This window comes from Microcebus murinus, chromosome 23 (assembly GCF_040939455.1).
Source record: "Microcebus murinus isolate Inina chromosome 23, M.murinus_Inina_mat1.0, whole genome shotgun sequence".
NCBI classification, from domain to species: Eukaryota; Metazoa; Chordata; class Mammalia; order Primates; family Cheirogaleidae; genus Microcebus; species Microcebus murinus.
The window spans coordinates 32,119,460-32,138,787 of NC_134126.1; positions in this window are offsets into that span (position 1 = coordinate 32,119,460).

A 19,328-nucleotide genomic window follows, 5' to 3' on the forward strand; every position below is an offset into this window, starting at 1 on the left:
ATCACCAAGAGAACCAATTATATTGAAAAACAGAGAAACATAGCAATACAGATGCTTCTTTATTAACATGAAGCAGGATCTAGCAGTGGGTAATTCCATACACGTGATGAATGTAAACAATATTTCAAGACAGCACCGTTGCAAAGTGATGGTCGACTAGGAATCCCACGCATGGCGAAGTCACAGGTTCTGCCACTGCTAGTGCTGCCTTCACAACTAAAGATGATGCTAAATTCCTGTTAAAGGCCGGCAAAAAAAATAAAGATGCACTTTACCCCCCCCCCCATCTAAGTTTACAAACCGTCTGAATTCTTTCCACGGATGCCTAGGTGCCCATGGACCCCGTTAAGAACCCCAGCCCTCAGGTAACCCACCACCTCTGAGTTCAGGGGAGAGAAGTAAGGATGATCCACCTTCCTGTCTGCATTGGTCCTGTGGGATTCTCAGACACCTGGCTCCCCCAAATTCACACCCAGCACTTGCCAACACCCCACAGCATCTGAGGTTTGGAAGGGGGCTGGACAAACCAGCCCTCCAGCAAAAGACCGCAGGGGGTCTCCATGGGACCTAGCTGCCATGGCATTCAACTCAAAATGCCAAGGAAGAGGTGGGCTCTCCGGGGGGCCCCCTGGGAATTTGGAACTTAGCACCCCACTCTCGCCAGTCTATGGAATCTGAGGACCGATGATGCCCCAACTCAAAACCCAGAAGATCACCATCAAGACCCCTGTTGGTGAGGAAATGGTGGTTCCTGCCATGGAATTACAGCACTTGGAATCTGATCCTTGTGGACAAGAGTCCTTCCCCAGGAGAAGAAAAAACCAGACCACGTTAGGGTTTTCATTTCCCACAGAGGAGTCCTGCATCAGAAAACTCTTCCATAGAGTCCACATCCACTCTCCATTTTTTTTTTTTTTTTTTTGTAAGTTCCTTCCTATACATCAGGTTGGAAGTTCTTTAAAGCAATGGCCTTGGCTGCCATCTCCACATCCACAGCAGCACCCAGCAACGTGCAGGCTGGGGCACCCCTACATTGGTCGACGGATTAATGAATCAGTGGCTAGCCGCCAGGGTCCACAGTGGAAAAGGGAAGACGGGAAATAGCCTGGGACCCTCCAGGCAGGAGGGTGGGAGATCGTTCCTGAACTTTCTTTCTCGACCCTCCTCCCTGCCCACCGGGGAAGGTGTTCGCCTCCACCCGGCGACGGTGGGGCGGCTGGGGCAGGGGACCCCACGCCAGCCCGGCATGCGCCCTGAAACCAGACCTCCAGACTGTCTCTAAAAAGCCCCTTTGTCCTGTCCACCCCGCTCCCCTCCCCCACCGCGCCCTCCACGTCCAGGCCGGCCCGAGACTTTGCTCCTTTTGTTCGGCGCCTTCCAGCTTCCCGGAACCTGGCGCGGGCACCCGCAGGCGTGGGGAAGGTCGAGGGAGAAAGGTGGCGGGGTTGGGGACACGCGTTGCCGGCAGGAACGCAGGACTCCCACCCCCTTGGTGCAATCGCCCCCGTCCCTGCGAGGCCTCGGGGGAGGGCCGAGGGTTCAGGCGCCCGAGCCCCTCCGTCCACCCGCGCTGGGGCCCCCCAGTCTCCCCTTACCTGTCCCATGGAGCTCCGCCGCCGCCCGCCGGCCCCCGCGCCCCCGGGCCCCGCCGCGCAGCGTCAGGACCGGCTCGCCCGGGCCATCTCCCCGCGCCCACAGCCTCCCCCCCGCCCTCCCTCCCCCGAGGTATTTCATTTAACTTCGGCATCTGCAGCATCCCAAATGTTAAAGATCCCAAGACATCTGTCCCCTGGGGCATACCAAGGCCCGGAGGAGAGAGGGGACGAGGCCAGCAGGGACTCGAGATTCCGACGCAGGGGCCGGGGCGGGGCCGCATGCCGAGGGGGCGCGGTGCCCGCAGGGGTGCGTGTCCGGTGCGGGCAGCCGCTCCAGGGCCGAGGCCGTCCTTCCTGCGCCCGCTTTCGGGCGCGCGCGCTGCGGGCACCCCCGGCGCGGCCGGTTCCCGCAGCCTGGGCGGGACGAGGCTCCCCTCTGCGTCCGAGTGCCGCCTTTCATTCGCGCGCTCTGGCCTGGCCGGGGGCAGTTTTCATTCCTGGGGACCCCGGAGAGGAAGCATGAAAGGAGACGGCGGGAGGGCGCCCCCGCACCACGCGCTGGCCCCCGCCCCCTCCCCTCCCCTCCCTCCCCGCCGGCCCCTTCCCCCAGCCGCGCGCCGCCGAGCCCGGACTGCAGCCCCTCCCCCGCCCGGCCCGCTCCCCCGGCTGGGGACCCGCGGCCGAGCCGGCCGGGTACGCACCGGCGCGCGCTCCCCGCCAGCGCCTCCTACCGTCCCTGCCAGCCCGCGGCCCGCCCGCCCGTCCATTCATTCGCTCACTCTCACTTCCCGGCTTGCATTTGTTCCACAAACACTTACTGAGCACCTACCGTGTTTCCCCGAAAATAAGAGCTACCCATCAAATAAGCCCCAGCAGGATTTCTAAGCATTTGGGCAACAGAAGCCCTGAAAATAAGCCCTAGTGACGCGGGAGGCTGCAGCGCATCTGCACGACCCACGCATGTCGTCGCGGAGCGGGAAAGAAGACGAGCAGCCCTTCTCATCTGCCCCAGGAGAGCTCTGTGGCTCCACAGGAGAGATCGGGGCCAATGGTTCTAAAGGAAACAGAGTCGCAAGACATTCAGGATGGGATTCGGGGTTTGGAGAGTGATGATGATGTTCCAGAAGAAGACGACGTCACTATATTTGAATAAATGTAGATGCTTGTACCGTACTTAAAAAAAATAACACATCCCCTGAAAATAAGCCCTAGGGTGTCTTCTTGAGGAAGAATAAATATAAGACCCTGTCTTATTTTCGGGGAGACAGGATACTGGTGCCCAGCATGATGGACCAAAGCTCAAGCCCCTTCACTGGGGGGTTGTCCCATCGAGTGATCACGCAGCGGCAGCACCGGTGAAGTAAGAGCGCGGGATCAGGGCCAGGAGAGGGGAGGCTGACCCAGCCTGGGGGCGGGTCCTCCAAGCTTGGCCAGAAGAGGCAATGCCAGAGGAATCTGAGAGCTACCAGGAGGAACTTAAAACAGCAGTGGCAGGTGTACAAAAGTGTGATGGCAACATAGTACAGCAGGTTCTAGGAAGCGCAGGGAGTTTCAGGTACAGGATGAGGAAGAGGTAACGGGGGCAGGAGATGGAAGAGAGGCGAGGCTAAAGTGGCAGGCAGGGGCCCATCAAGGAGCTGGGAGGACATGAACAGGATTTTTTTTCAAAAGAAGTTAGACAGGCCGGGCGTGGTGGCTCACGCCTGTAATCCTAGCACTCTGGGAGGCCAAGGCGAGAGGATCCCTGAAGGTCAGGAGTTCAAAACCAGCCTGAGCAAGAGCGAGACCCCGTCTCTACTATAAAGAGAAAGAAATTAATTGGCCAACTAAAAATATATAGAAAAAATTAGCTGGGCATGGTGGTGCATGCCTGTAGTCCCAGCTACTTGGGAGGCTGAGGCAGGAGGATCGCTCAAGCCCAGGAGTTTGAGGCTGCTGTGAGCTAGGCTGACGCCACGGCACTCTAGCCCAGCAACAGAGTGAGACTGTGTCTGAAAAAAAAAAAAAAAGGAAAGAAAAGAAAAGAAATTGGCTCATGTGATGAGGAAGCTGGCAAGTCTGGATCTGCAGGGAGCACTGGCAGGCTGGAGACCCGGGAAAGAGCCTGCAGTTCGAGCCCAAAAGCAACCTGGAGGCAGAATCCATTCTGGCTCGAGGGAGACCAGTCCTTGTGCCATCAAGGCCTTCAACAGATTGGAGAGAATCTACTTTACTCAAAGTCTATTGATTTGAATACTAGTTCATCTATCACACACCTTCACAGCAATATCTAGAACAATGTCTGACCACATATCTGGGCACTATGCCTTAGCCAAGGTGACACACAAAATTAACCGTCATGCTTCCCCAAACTGTTGCTCCAGGAGATGAGCTGGGCGACTCCCCTCTGGAGGCTGGCGTTGGCACGAGGGCTGGGGTGGGAGGTAGTCCAGGCGAGGGGGCAGAGGTGTGGCGGGGCAGGGGTGGGAGCTAGTGGGGAGGTAGACCTGGCCGGATTCTGTGACTGGGGACTGCGGGTGTGGGCAGTGAGGAGGAGGCAGGGGCTGGGGATTCCCAGGTTTCTGGCCTGAGAGTGCGGTCTGAGCTGCGTTCACTTGGAGCATTCGTGGTGATGTCGGGGAACAGTCCAGCCGGGGGCTCGGAAGCCCCAGGAAGGTTGGAGAAAAGAGCTTAGGAGCCTCCACAGAACTGCAGCTCCGGGACTGGGTGAGATCACCGGGGAAGAAAGTATAAAATGAGGAAAGGATCCAGGAGGGGGGATTCTGGAAGCATTTTAAAGGGGGGCACACCTAAGTGGACACATAGGAATTACATTTATTGGGTATTGGGCGGGTGGGAGGGGCGGGTATATACATACATAATGAGTGAGATGTGCACCGTCTGGGGGATGGTCACGCTTGAAGCTCAGACTTGTGGGGGGAGGGGGGGCAAGGGCATTATAGGCAACCTTAAAATTTGTACCCTTATAATATGCTGAAATTAAAAAATAATAATAAATAAATAAATAAAAATAAAGGAGGGGGGCCGAGGGTAAGGGATTATTATTATTCATGAGACAGAGTAATTTGCTTAGCTATTGATCTGCATCCCTCCCCCACCCCATTCGCCCTTACCCTTTTCCCTAGATGGGAAGCAGAAGCCCCCTGCAGGCACCTGCCCTGAGCCCGCTGCTGTGCGCTGCTGCGCCGGGTGTGCTGATGGGACGGTCCGGGATGTGGGGCTTTGAGGGCCAGGAGAGAGTAGGATTGACCGGGAGCGGGGAAGAAAACAGTGTGTGCCCCATGCAGCCAGGGCCTGAGCACTGTGAGCGTGAGCATCCTGGCAGTGCCCTCAGAGGGTGACAAGACCTCAGCAGGGGTGGGAGTGGGGACCTTGGGCCCCAGACTTCCCACCTTGACAGATTTCTGCAGCCCAAGTGTGTAGGAAGAGGTGCCCCCAGGCTACAAGACATCCCCATGGGCTGGAACGACTAGGATGGCAGCCCTCACCCCACCGTCTGGGCCTCCTAAGCCTTCAGGATCCGGCATAAGGAAGCGGAATGTTTGTCATCCGGGTGGGTTGGCACCCGGGAAAAAAATCAAATCAATTTAAAAGAAAGAAAATGATTAGTGTGTCTTGCAAATCTGAGTTCGTAGGTTGAAACCTTAGCAATACTATTGTCTTCATTTACAGGTAAGGAAACTGAGGCCCAAAGAAGCTGAATGACTGGGTTTAAGCCACACGGCTAGCAAGTGACTGACGCCGGATTTGAAGGTAGATCTTTCTGATTTTATTTTTTAATTATTTTATTTTATTGTTTTTGAGACAGAGTCTCACTCTGTTGCCCAGGTAGAGTGCCATGGCGTCAGCCTAGCTCACAGCAACCTCAAACTCCTAGGCTCAAGCGATCCTCCTTCCTCAGCCTCCCAGGTAGCTGGGACTACAGGCATGCACCACCATGCTTGGCTAATTTTTTCTATATACTTGTAGTTGGCCAATTAATTTCTTTCTATTTATAGTAGAGACGGGGTCTCGCTCTTGCTCAGGCTGGTCTCGAACTCCTGACCTCGAGCAATCTGCCCGCCTCGGCCCCCCAGAGTGCTAGGATTACAGATGTGCGCCACCGCGCCCGGCCTCTCTATATTTTTAGTCAGCCAATTAATTTCTTTCTGTTACAGTGGAGACAGGGTCTCGCTCTTGCTCAAGCTGGTCTCGAACTCCTGAGCTCCAACGGTCCGCCCGCCGCGGCCTCCCGGAGTGCAGTTGTTTCTGACTTCATAGCCCTGCACTTGTGCTTGAAAAGCTGCAGACACCAGAGGGACCAGACAGAGAGAGTGAAGGGACGAAGTGTGTGGGCTGTGAGTTCTGGCATTCAGACCTCAGCCTGCTTGGTGTGCGGCTCACGCTTGGCCAGCCTGCTGTGTGTGTGGGGGGGGGGGCGGGAAGGGCAGGACACGGCGGGAACCACCGCGGGTTAGAAAACGCAGGCTCTGTCCTCTCTGTCTTCAGGGCCAGTCGCTGCAAACGCTGTCACGAGAAGTCGCTCTTGCTTTGCGACCCAAAGCTGTAAATCCACGTTGTTATGTAAAATCAGACTTGTACATGTTTATTTTATTAAAAATTCAAAGGAGTCCAACAAGATGTGTCTACACCCCCGAGGCTGTGGTTCGTGTTGCGGTTCCCGGACTGGCAGCAGAGTGGCACGCATGTGGGGGGAGCCTCAGGCACCTGCGGGCGGGGCTTGAGAAGCAGGTGTCCTGGAGGCCAACGCCAGGGCCCTCGCGGGATGGGAACTGACTGGCGCAGGTGATGGAGGCCGGGGAAGGAGGTGCAATTGGGTAGAGGCCGCTAAGCCCCCGTCAGTTCTTCCTTCCCACTGGGCTGAAGGGGGCAAGTGTCACCCATCAGATGGGTTTTTCTGGGCAGTGGAGGGTAGTGGGGAAAAGTTAAGAGATTTGTTTTGTTTTGTTTTGTCAGAGTCTCACTCTGTTTCCCGGGCTAGAGTGCCGTGGCGTCGGCCTCGCTCACAGCAACCTCAAACTCCTGGGCTCAAGCGATCCTCCTGCCTCAGCCTCCCGAGTAGCTGGGACTACAGGCATGCGCCAGCACGCCTAGCTAATTTTTTCTATATATATTTTTAGTTGGCCAATTAATTTCTTTGTATTTTTAGTAGAAACGGGGGTCTGGCTCTTGCTCAGGCTGGTTTCGAACTCCTGACCTGTGGAGATCTGCCCACCTCTGCCTCCCAGAGTGCTAGGATTACAGGCGTGAGCCACAGTACCCCGCCTAAGAGCTCTTGCTGGTGAGGGGAAGGGTAGCAGGGTGGGATATCAGCTCAGCAGTTGAGCCTCTGAATGCTGCAGGGTGCTGGGCACCCCTGCCCTCCCCCACCCTCCCCCCTCCCCCCTCCACCCACACACACAGTGGGGGGGCTCACCCCAGACCTCTCTCTGCTGGAGGGGGTTACCCTGGTCCTCCTGCTGCTTCTCAATCCTCAGCCCCTCCAGCCTGGCGGGGCTTCCCCTCCCCTCCCGCACACCCCAGGGGCTGGGCAGGTGGTGCTCAGCGACCCGACAGTGCCTGTGGGTGCCCCTGGCGAGCAGCTCTCTGGAAACCCCAGAATAACGGGGCCGGGCCCTGCTTCCTCTCCTGACCGCAGCCTGCAGCTCGCAGCTGGGGCAGGTCAGGGGGGGCCCTGTCCTCGAGGGCCGGGACCACGGGGCCCCCTTTCAGCCGGGCGCGGCGCGGGGCGCTGGAGCAGGCGAGTGGCCATGCCGATGCGCGCGGCCGCCTCGGGGGAAGCCGGGGCCTCAGTCTGCTGCCTCAAGGGAAGAAACTCCCCGAAACTGGGGCCGGGCCCCTGGCTCTGCAAAGCAGCTCGGCGCGCAGGGGCAGGCGGTCCCGCGCTCCGACCTCCGAGGCGCCTGCGACGGGAAAGCGCCCACCCCCGCACGACACCCGCAGCATCCCCCGGGCCGCAGCTGGGGCTGGGTCCCACCTGCTCCAGGTGCGCTCAGGGAGCCCTCCCCGCCTCGCCTCTCCGCCCTCGTTTCCCCTCTGCGCTCTCTCCCGCCTCCTCCGCCTTCCTCTCCCCTGTCCTGTCCGCCCGGGCTCCCACGGGACTCCGGGGCCACAGGACCGCCGTGTCCTCCGCGCCGCCCGGGGCTCGCTTCGCCCCACCTGCCCGACTTGCGCTTGTCCCGCGCTCTCCCCCGCGGTGCCACCGGGGGGCGACAGGTGCCAGCAGTGCGCCCTGGAGGGGACACCAGCGGGCGACGGGGACTGAGGAGGGCGGTGTGTGTGTGGGGGGGTGTCCTGCAGGCTCTCCTCTGGCCGGGACCCTCCTGGCTGTCTGCAGTCTTGCTGGTGGCTACGTGGACCCCTCCCCTCGGACTTGGACCCCAAGCCCAGCCCCTGCCCCCCTCACCCCCCAGCGAGCCCCATCCCAGGCCCCTCTGCACCGTCCTGCTTCTGCTTCCCGAGACCCTAGGAGAATTTGGAGCTTTCGGGGAAGATGATGAATTACCCTGCTTCCCCGAAAATAAGACAGGGTCTTATATTTATTTTTCCTCAAGAAGACACCCTAGGGCTTATTTTTAGGATATGTGTTTTTTTTTTTAAGCACAGTATAACCATCTACATTTATTCAAATATAGTGAAGTCGTCTTTTTCTGGAACATCATCATCACTCTCCAAACCCCGAATTCCATCCTGAATGTCTTGCGACTCTATTTCCTTTAGAACCACTGGCCCCGATCTCTCACGTGGAGCCATAGAGCTCTCACGGGGCAGATGAGAAGGGCTGCTCATCTTCTTTCCCCCTCCGGGAGAAAATGCACGGGTTGTGCAGGCGCGCTGCGTAGCCACGCCCGTCACTAGGGCTTATTTTCGGGGTGGGGCTTCTATCGCCCAAATGCTTGGACATCCTGCTAGGGCTTATTTGATGGGTAGGTGTTATTTTCGGGGAAACACGGTATATTAAAAACAACACAACCACAACGTTGAAAGCTAAATACGAGAATGATGGAGTGGAGGTTTCCGTGGGGCCACTCCGCTGAGAGCCCAGGTCTCCCTGGAGTCCCCGGCAGGAGGTACAGACCCTTGAGTCACGCTGGTCCCCGCCTCCTTTCCTTCCGGGGGGGGGGCTGTTGTGGGGCAGCCTCTGGGGGCAGAGCTGGGAGCTCAGGCCTGGTCTTGCAGGAGGGGTGTTTGTGCCCCAGGCCTGGGCTATTACGAGGCTGCTGCCAAAAAAGACAAAATTACAACAAATTCAGGAGAATGGTCTAAGTGGCTTTTATCTGTGATTCATAAATCTGGGCAGCATCTTTTCTAAAAACTTAGAAAAGGCACTTTGAGGAGCTGATGGGCTTCCCAGCAGATAAAGGCTGAAGAAAGCAGACGCAGGAACGGAAAGCAATGGGTTGGCTCCAGGCAATGGTCAGGTCACTGTCCTGGTCAGGGTTAAGGCAGAGGGACTTGCTTACTGCTTACGCTGGCTGAAACCAGCCTGTTCGGGAATTTGACTATTATCTCTCTCTCTCGGGTTTTCTTGGAAGGTCAGATAAACAACTTAGTTTCGGTTTGGTGACGTGGAACTTTAGCACGGGCGACGCTATTTGGGTTTGTTCTGTTGGGGCCTAGTGCAGGAGTTTAGTTCAAGTCAATGCATCCCGTAAGTTTCATGTAATGCCAATAATAACAGTTGCACATTGCCATTTTCAAAGGCCTTGGGCTGGAGGTGCCTTCTGGAATAGTACCTGAGCCTCTAGGGCTCTACCTAGTGGATGCTGAGCGAGTGGCTCAGGGATATATATATATAGAGAGAGAGAAGAGACGTTGAAAATACATGTTTTGGGGTCAGATAGCCTTGGTTTCTTCATCTGTAAAATGGGCACGATAGGACCCACTCACATGGCTCCGGGCGCGTACAATGAAATCGTGAAGATAAAATGTTTTCAAGCATTGTTCTCTGCATAGAAGCAAGTGCTCAATAAACGATAGCATTTTTTAAAAGATGTTTTTTCCAGATAGCCCTTAAAAAAGAGTTTTTCTTCTTCCCCACACCCAGCCTCCAAGAAAAATAAAATGTATGCATGGTAATTACATCTTGAATGGCCCAAACTTGTTTACCGGTGACCAAGTTCCACTTCCTGTGGTTTAGCAATTCGAGGCTTCGAAAGGCCAGCCTCCTCCTGTGACCTGCCCGGGCCTCTGGCCTTGGCCGGGGTTCATCAGAAACAGATTAGCACTGCACACTTTGGGCTTCTCTTAAAATACGCAAGGTGCTGAGCGAGGATGAGAAAGGAGTGTGCTGCAAAGAAAGGACGGTTTTAATTGAGGTCAGATGCTGTCTGAATCGATGGAAGTGGTCCCTCAGCGTGTGTGCCTCCCCTCCCTCCTCCAGGCCCTGCCTCCACCCTCCCCCATCCCCGTGCCTCTGCAATGGGTTCATCTAGGTCAAACAGTTCCATCCAGGCCAGGCGTGGTGGCTCGCGCCTGTAATCCTAGCACTCTGGGAGGCCGAGGTGGGCAGATTGCTCAAGGTCAGGAGCTCGAGACCAGCCTGAGCAAGAGCGAGACCCCGTCTCTACTAAAAAAAAAAAAAAATAGAAAGAAATTAATTGGCCAACTAAAAATACATAGAAAAAATTAGCCAGGCCTGGTGGCGCATGTCTGTAGTCCCAGCTACTCGGGAGGCTGAGGCAAGAGGATCCCTTGAGCCCAGGAGTTGGAGGTTGCTGTGAGCTAGGCTGACGCCACGGCACTCTAGCCCAGGCAACAGAGTGAGACTCTGCTTAAAAAAAAAAAGTTTCATCCATATGTCTGTAAATACAGGCACTGAAGTGTTCCAGGGGCTCTGATAGCTCCGTGGGGTGCAGGGGGTGGTGAGAAGGGGCTCAGTGTGGGGTCGGTTGGTGTATGGGATAAACTCCCATTGACCCATCGCCTAGACTCAGTAGTTATTAAAATTTCCCTGCAGCACCTTCATTTTTTCTTTAGTGAAATATCTTAAAGGAAGTTCCAGGCGTGATGACGTGTCCACTCTAATAAATGTCTCAACATGTATCCCTGAAAATAATCAGACATTTTTTCTTATATGATCATGTGACCATCATCCCAACCGCCTTTCTCTGTGGAGACCAGAGAAGGGCAGTGGTGAGAAGAGGGCACCGTGCAGAGCGAGTTCAGGCTGCGCCCGACTGTGAGCATCCGTGCGATAACTCGCCGCCTTCCCACCGGCCCGCAGCCACTTGCTATGGTCACCTAGCACCAAGTCATGGTTACCGTCCCCCGGCTGTCCCCATACTGCCTTTTAGAGTTGGCTCGTTTGTGGCTAGCTCCAAGTAAGGTCTACCCGTGGCATCTGGCTCTCCCAAGCGTGTGCAGCCCCCCGCCCACCACCTTTCTAATCAGGTCACAGGTCACTGTCTCATGGAAGGCCCTGCATTCTGTGTCTTCCCTGCTTACGTCCTCGAACGTCGTCATCGAACTTGCTCCTAAGCCCTGTGCTTCCTGGAACCTGGCACTTATCCCCAAAGGCTTGCGTGGATTCAGGTGTGTCATTTCGGGCGCGGAGAATCCCGCCCAGGTGGTGCTGGGCGCTCCGTCCCGCTCCTCCTCCCAAGCACAGAATGTCCGCCCGTCCCTCCTACAGTGACGCCAAGCTGACGGTGGGTTCAGGTGGTGACAGCCTGACCCCTCCGTCGTTGTGTTGCATTTCCCCTTATCACCGGGAGGCGACCTGCCGGGTGACATGTTGGCGTCTTGCAATGGTCCAACTCCCCAGTAGCTTCTCGCTGCTGAGAGCTTTTAGCAGCCACGGCCGCCTGTTGCTCGATCAATTACCTTCTTATCAGAGGTTGCAAAAGGTGATTTTCAATTTCTATGAAAATAATTTTTACTGTTAAAAAGTGATAAACCTCACATGATATGATCATCTTCTTCGTCATCATCTATCTTCCCAATTCAGCTTGTGATATAAGAAAACCCCATAAAGAGTAGCTGGGACTAGAGGCATACGCCACCACGCCGGCTAATTTTTTCTATATACTTTTAGTTGGCCAATTCATTTCTTTCTATTTATAGTAGAGACAGGGTCTCGCTCTTGCTCAGGCTGGTTTCGAACTCCTGACCTTGAGTGATCCTCCTGCCTCGGCCTCCCAGAGTGCTAGGATTACTCATAGTGATTATTTTTTTAAAACTAGCTTTCCTATGAATTAGGAACAGCATGCTGGGGGCCCCCCCGGGCAGGGTTGTCTTTCTCGGACCGTAACGTCTGAGTTTGCAGAGCATGTGTGTGCGCCAATCACAGTATAGGACCACGTAGAATCAGGCTCTTAAATGTCAGAAAGCATTTATTGAGTGGCTGATAAATGTGTTTTACTTGCACAAATAATGATGTGAGTTATTTCTCTTTCTGTGGTCTCCTGTTGATGGGCTTGTTCATAGTGATGGATGGATTCTTTTTATTGTTTTGCCTTGTTTAATTTTTAATTGATGAGGCCGAGCACCGTGGCTCACACCTGTAAACCTAGCACTCTGGGAGGCCAAGGCGGGCGGATCGCTCGAGGAGTTCGAGACCAGTTCTGAGCAACAGCGAGAACCCGTCTCTCCTAAAAATAGAAAGAAATTATCTGGACAACTAAAAATATATAGAAAAAATCAGCCGGGCATGGTGGCACATGCCTGTAGTCCCAGCTACTCGGGAGGCTAAGGCAGGAGGACCACTTGAGCCCAGGAGTTTGAGGTTGCTGTGAGCTAGGCTGACAACACGGCACTCACGGCATCAGAACAAAACTCTATATGAGAAAAAAAAATTTTTTTTTATTGATGGATGTATGCCTCTAGCGTTTTGACGGGTGCATTGTATAAGATATTTAAAAATTGTTTTAAGACAATAAACCAGATAAGTCCCTGGAGAGCAGGCTAGGCCTACAGTCTCGGGATTTGAGAATCTTCTGGCCGATGGGGATCAGAGAGGTCTCCTTGTCCACCCCCCAGCAGTGCCGGGGCCTTGTCTGGGGCAGGCCGGCTGTCCGGCGCCGGACACAGGACTGTCGCTGTGGACGGTGCCCTCACTCGGTTGCGCTCATTTCAGGAACGCGCTGGGCTCTGGCAGGAAATTCCCAGCCCAGAGAGACAAAGTGTCCCGGGACGTCCCACAGGCCCTCACCCTGGGGACACAGCGATCACTCATTCTCCAGAAATCAGCAATGCGCCAGAGCGACCCAGTCGCGGCACAGAATTCTCTGTATGATTTTTAGTTTCAAGAAAAAGAGATAGGAAAGGAAAAGAAACATTGCACTCAAAACTAAAGATCCGTGTGGCTTTTATTTTCTTCTTTTATAAGGGTAGGACTACATTTCCCATCTCTTTTAGTGTGTGTGTGGGGGGGGTGAAGACTCAAATTATCTATCGTGGTCCTGTAGGAGATCTGGGAGTCCCTCTTATTTCCGTGGCACCGGGGCCTTGCGCGCCACCTGGCACAGAAGTAAATGCAAAATACAAGTGTGCTGAATCCATGAGTTTAAGAAGAGAATCCAAAACCATGGTAGAACTCAATTCCACTTTTTTTTTCTTTTTTTTTAATTTATTTTTTAAAAATTTATTTTTTAATCTTATATATTTTTAAATTCTAGCTCAAGACTTCTATGGAATTCCACTTAACAAATATTTTTATTGTTTATTTGACTCCCAATAATTTTTATTGTTTATTTTACTCCTAATAATTATAGCAAACATATAATACTTAACATGTTCCATATAGTCACAGTCAGCACATTTAACCCTCACACATGCCCTGGGAGATAAGAAGTATTATCCCCATTTCACAGAAGAGGATTCGGAGATGGAAAGAGGTGCATAACTTACTAAGGTCACAGGGACAGTGGGAAGCAGAGCTGGGAACTGGACTCAGGTAGTGGCACCAGAGTTTGTGCACTTAACTCCTGTGTATAATCGCTAACACACACTGCCATTTTATCAACGTGCTGGTCTACTTTTTTTTTTCGAGGACACTTTATTTACATTTTAAGACTAACTTTAATCTCAAAATCACATATCCATACACCTATTTCCTTTTTGTTGATTTCACTTAAACTTAAATGCACGGTTTGTTAAACAAAGACTGCAACAAATATTTGCCATGTCTATTACACGTAACATACAGGAACAACTTTTTTTTTTTTTTTTTTTGAGACAGAGTCTTGCTTTGTTGCCCAGGCTAGAGTGAGTGCCGCGGTGTCAGCCTAGCTCACAGCAACCTCAAACTCCTGGGCTCAAGCGATCCTCCTGCCTCAGCCTCCCGAGTAGCTGGGACCACAGGCATGCGCCACCATGCCCGGCTAATTTTTTTTTTTATATATATATTAGTTGGCCAATTAGTTTCTTTCTATTTTATAGTAGAGACGGGGTCTCGCTCTTGCTCAGGCTGGTTTCGAACTCCCGACCTGGAGCAATCCCAGAGAGCTGGGATTACAGGCATGAGCCACTGCGCCCGGCCAGGAACAACTTTTAACAGAAAATGATCAACCCCTCCAACATTTTTTAAATTATAAATACAGGTATCAAAACAATCCTGAACATATATATATATATATATATATTTTTTTTTTTTTTTTTGAGACGGAGTCTCACTGTGTTGCCCAGGCTAGAGTGAGTGCCGAGGTGTCAGCCTAGCTCACAGCAACCTCAAACTCCTGGCCTCAAGTGATCCTCCTGCCTCAGCCTCCCAAGTAGCTGGGACCACAGGCATGGGCCACCATGCCCAGCTAATTTTTTCTATATATATTAGTTGGCCAATTAATTTATATTTATAGTAGAGACAGGGTCTTGCTCTTGCTCAGGCTGGTTTCGAACTCCTGACCTCGAGCAATCTGCCCGCCTCGGCCTCCCAGAGTGCTAGGATTACAGGCATGAGCCACCGCGCCCAGCCTGATCCACACATTAACATGGGTAGAAGGTTGTTGATTTAAGATGAGTTTGAGATCCACTAAAATTAATCGTTGTATGTTCGGTGCCTGTGGAAGCTTCAGATTTTCCTTGGACATCGTCAGACGTCTCAGCTCCTGAAAGTGCAGCTTTCATGCTCTGCGAGTTTTGCCGTCTTGCTAACACTGGTATGCTCCATGCATCCACCACCCCACTGGAATTATTTATTCCGTGCATATTAATTTTTTTTTTTACAAATCTATTAATAACTGACGGAGGGGCTTCTGCGTATATAGGTCCACATTCTACTTCAAGCTATGTATTCTGTTTTCACGATTTGCCCCTGGTGGCGCAGTGACCATGCCTGTCCACCTCGTAAGTGTCATATCTCCATCATGGTCAAGCCCAGCTAACCGTGCCCTCGCCTAGCCCTTTTGTCCCTCTTCGAATTCTTCCAACAAGAGAAAGCGCAACTTTAACTCGGGAGAGTTTAAAGTTCGGCTCATGCAAGAAACAGCGTGTCCTTTCATTAGCGTTCCTCTTGCTCCCTGCTGTCGTTTTGCTCGGGCTGCAGCTTCTCCCTGGAGGCCGCCTCCTGCCACAGCCCCCCAGCCCAGCCCGCCCGCCAGGCCCTTTCAGAGCGCTTTCAGAATGCATGTGTGTGGGGGAGGGGAGACAAGGGCAATGTATGTGACCTTAGCGTTTGTACCCCCATAATATGCTGAAATTAAAAAAAAAATGAAATGAATTTCCTACAACTAGTACCATAAAAAAAAATGCATTTGTCACAAGTCCACGGCTGCTGCTGTGGAGGGGGTTTCGATCTTTTGAAGGAGAAGGGACGAAAGAGGTGATAGCGTCTGTCACAGGAGGCAGAGACGGGGAAGAGCCTCAAAGAGGGGGCAGCTGGCGGGGGCTTTCGTTCAGTTTGAAACAGACACTCAAAGTCAGCCCTGAACTAGGTGGAAAAGACGTTCACTGCGGCACAGTCCCAAAAGCAAGGGCTCCTGCGCGGCGTAAACGTCTAACAGCAGGGAGACGGGCGGTTTACACCCCGGTCTAGCCACCGAAGGAAGCCTTCAGAAATGACAATTACGAAATCTATAGTGGCACAGAAAAATGTTATAGTATAGTCTGCAAAATTAAAAAAAAAACACCACACGACCTGATCGCAGCGATGTAAAATGTGATCGCGAATAGAGAAGGGGCAGGAAGAGGGTAGACAAAAATAAAAATTAATTGCACTTGGGGGCGAAGGATCTTGAGCCGTTTCAGTCTCCCTGTTACACTTTCCTATCTTTACGGCAACGATAATCTCAGGACTTGACACCTGAGAGGGCCTGGGGCGATAGGTCGCATAAAGAACAGGACTTTGTTTGGAAAGGGAGAGGCCGGGAGCCTGGCCCGCTCTGTGCCCCGGCTCTGTGCTTGTAGGACGCGGCGGGCGGCCCAGGCAGGCCGCCGGTTTCCCGGTGTGGGGGGCAGAGCGCGACGTGCGGGCGGGAGACAGTCATTCTCAGAGCAGCGAGAGCAGTCAGATTACTCACCCTCGTCTGGCACCTCCGGGGGCAAACCGCAGCCCCGCCCGGCCGGCAGCCGGTGTCTGAGGTCTGCGCTTGGGGCTCGCTGCCCACTGAAGCCAAGCTCCTGCTGCCCCGCGCTGCCAGCGGTTTGTCCCGCGCCCTGCCCCCAGCGCCCCGGAAAAGGCCCCATCGCCTGTCACCATGTGGACCAAACACTTCAGTGTTGGCCTCCGCAGCGAGGGGAGCCTGATTTTGGGAACAGAACCAGGGCCGTTTCGGTGCAGGGCCCGTCTACAGCTGCCTAGGATTAAAGCGCGGGGCACCCTCTGGTTCAACACTAACTGGCGAGAAGCAGGGTGAGCCCGCAGCTGGTGAGCCGGCGGAACATGAAGGGGCGTTGAGCTGTGGACCCGCAGGGTTGGGTTTTAAGTCCTGCCCTGTGTGTGAGGCCCTGGCAAGGCGACCACGCTCCTGGAGCTTCAGTTTTCCCATCTGCAAAATAGGGACAGCAGCACAAGTCCTATAGGCAAGCTACTTTGGTCAACGTACATAAACTCTCCAAAGTTCAATGTTTTAATCTGTGGAATGGGGACAATAATATCATGTGTCCCTTAAAGTTAATGCAGGGATTAATAAGATGACGTATAAAGGCTTCAGCTCAGTGCCTCTCATGTGTGCTCAGTAAATACCTGCTATTATTTTAACACCTACTTCAGAGAGATGTTGTAATGGGATGCTGTATATAAAAGGTCTTTGACTTTTATTATTATTATTTTTATTTTATTTTTGTATTTTTATGTTTTGAGACAGAGTCTCACTCTGTTGCCCGGACTAGAGTGAGTGCCGTGGCATCAGCCTAGCTCACAGCAACCTCAAACTCCTGGGCTCAAGCGATCCTCCTGCCTCAGCCTCCTGAGTAGCTGGGACTACAGGCATGCACCACCATGCCCGCCATGCCTAATTTTTTCTATATATTTCTAGTTGGCCAATTAATTTCTTTCTATTTTTAGTAGAGACAGGGTCTTGCTCTTGCTCAGGCTGGTTTCGAACTCCTGAACTCAAACGATCCTCCTGCATCTGCCTCCCACAGTGCTAGGATTACAGATGTGAGCCGCCACGCCTGGCCAAGGTCTTTGAAATTATATAACAAGATAGTAAAATATTTTTCATTTTAAACTGGGCGGATACCAAATTGACAGATATTTTTTTGAAACAACGATGCCTAGCGCTGTTTGTTAGGGGTGTGGTGAACGGGCACGCTCATAGAACTCTAGGAAGAATGTACATTTTTCAACAGTTGGCACAATTTTCAAAAGTCTTAAGTTATTCATAATCCTTGATTATTAATTCCACTTCTAGGAATTTGCCCTGAAGAATTAGAGACGGACACAAAGATTTTTGTATAAGGATGTTCATTGCAGAATTATTTATAAGAGTGAAAAATGGAAAAAAGATTAGGGGCTTGGTTAGATAAACAAGGGTATAGTTAAGGATGTAATGTCACCTAAAAGTCGTGTTTTAGAATCATATTCAATGACACAATAAAATATAATAAAACTTGGTAAGTGAAGAAAGCAGGCTACAAAACAAGACATAATATCTATTCAACAAGTGGTTTCTGAGGGCCCACTTTGTGCCAGGCGCTAGGTGACAGCTTGGGAACGCAATGGACTTGGGGTTTGGTCGCACAGACATTATACAGACTGACCCCAATGTAGCTGGGAAAAATGTGCATGTATGTATTTTTAAATACATAGAAAGATACTCTAAGGTATTCGTATGGTGGAATAATGGGTGTTTTTCATATTTTTCTTTATAGTTTCCTTTAAAAAGAAACAAGAGCCTGTAATAACCAGGGTCGGGGGGATTCTTCAAAGTCTTAGCAGAGAGCCTGGGTCAGGGAGTCGCCCAGTGGGAGCCAGGCTCGAAATCCAGAGCGCCTCTGTGTCCTGCCGGGGAGGAGGGAGGCAGAGAGGAGGGTCTGAGCTGCAGGGTTTGCCGGCCTGTGACCTTGCCCACGCCACTTTCCTTCCGAACCTCAGTTTTATCAGCAATAAAGTGAAGCTAATTATTCCCACTTGCCACGGGGCCATTAGAATCTATGAAATCGTTTGTATCAACTTTTAAAAAATGTGCAGGCCGGGCGCGGTGGCTCACGCCTGTAATCCTAGCACCCTGGGAGGCCGAGGCGGGAGGATCACTTGAGCTCAGGAGTTCGAGACCAGCCTGAGCAAGACCGAGACCCCGTCTCTACTATAAATAGAAAGAAATTAGCCAAACAACTTAAAAATAGAAAAAAACTTAGCCGGGCACAGTGGTGCCTGCCTGTAGTCCCAGCTACTCGGGAGGCTGAGGCAGGAGGATCGCTTGAGCCCAGGAGTTTGAGGTTGCTGTGAGCTAGGCTGACGCCACGGCACTCTAGCCCGGGCAACACAGTGAGACTCTGTCTCAACAAAAAAAATAAAATAAAAAATGTGCAACATGTTACATAGGTGTGTTTGTTTTTTTTTCCACTGTTGCTATTGTTATTATTTTAGAGACAGGGTCTCGCTCTGTCACCCAGGCTAAAGCGCAGTGCTTTTATTACCTTGCGCAAGCGACTTCCCATCCTGGCCCTCATTCTTAGAATGAACAAAACGAGCTTTACGCGAACGCAGGTCCCAGGCAGGGCCTGCTTTCCTGGAAGATGCAGCCACACGCCCGATACACGCTTTTTGGTTTTGATGACAAGGAAGGAGGGGGTGAGTTCGAATCTTGGCTTCCTCTCCTCTTCTCCTTCTTCAGGCGGTTCTGGGCTTCCCATCCTTTGCTCCCCCCACCCCCACCCCCCAGTGCCTGAGGCTGGGGCTGCCTTGGGACCAGGACCCCCTGCAGGGCGCTCCACCCCGAGGAGGGACAGGGACTCAGCGCTCCAACAGGCCAGATGTCCCCGCAGGTGTCGGCTGCCCTCACTCTGCCCCCAGGGTGGCGGGGGCTGAGTCATAGCGGGGGTGCCAGCCCTGGGGCGCTGCCACTCTGCTGAACTCTCGGGATCACTCACCCGCCCCCGGTTCCCACACCGTGCCCTGAGAAAGCACCCGTGGGGCGAGGGAGCTGAGGAGAAAGCCCAGAATCAGTCACAAGAAGTCAACCAGAGTCGCACCCGCCCCGCGTGCCCAGCCTTTGCCCAGATGCCTCCTGGTGAAAACCCCGAGCTGCTCTCCTGCCCCTGTCCCCTGCCCCTGTCTCCTGCCCCTGTCCCCTGCCCCTGTCCCCTGCCCTTGTCCCCTGCCCCTGTCCCCTGTCCTCTGCCCCTGTCCCC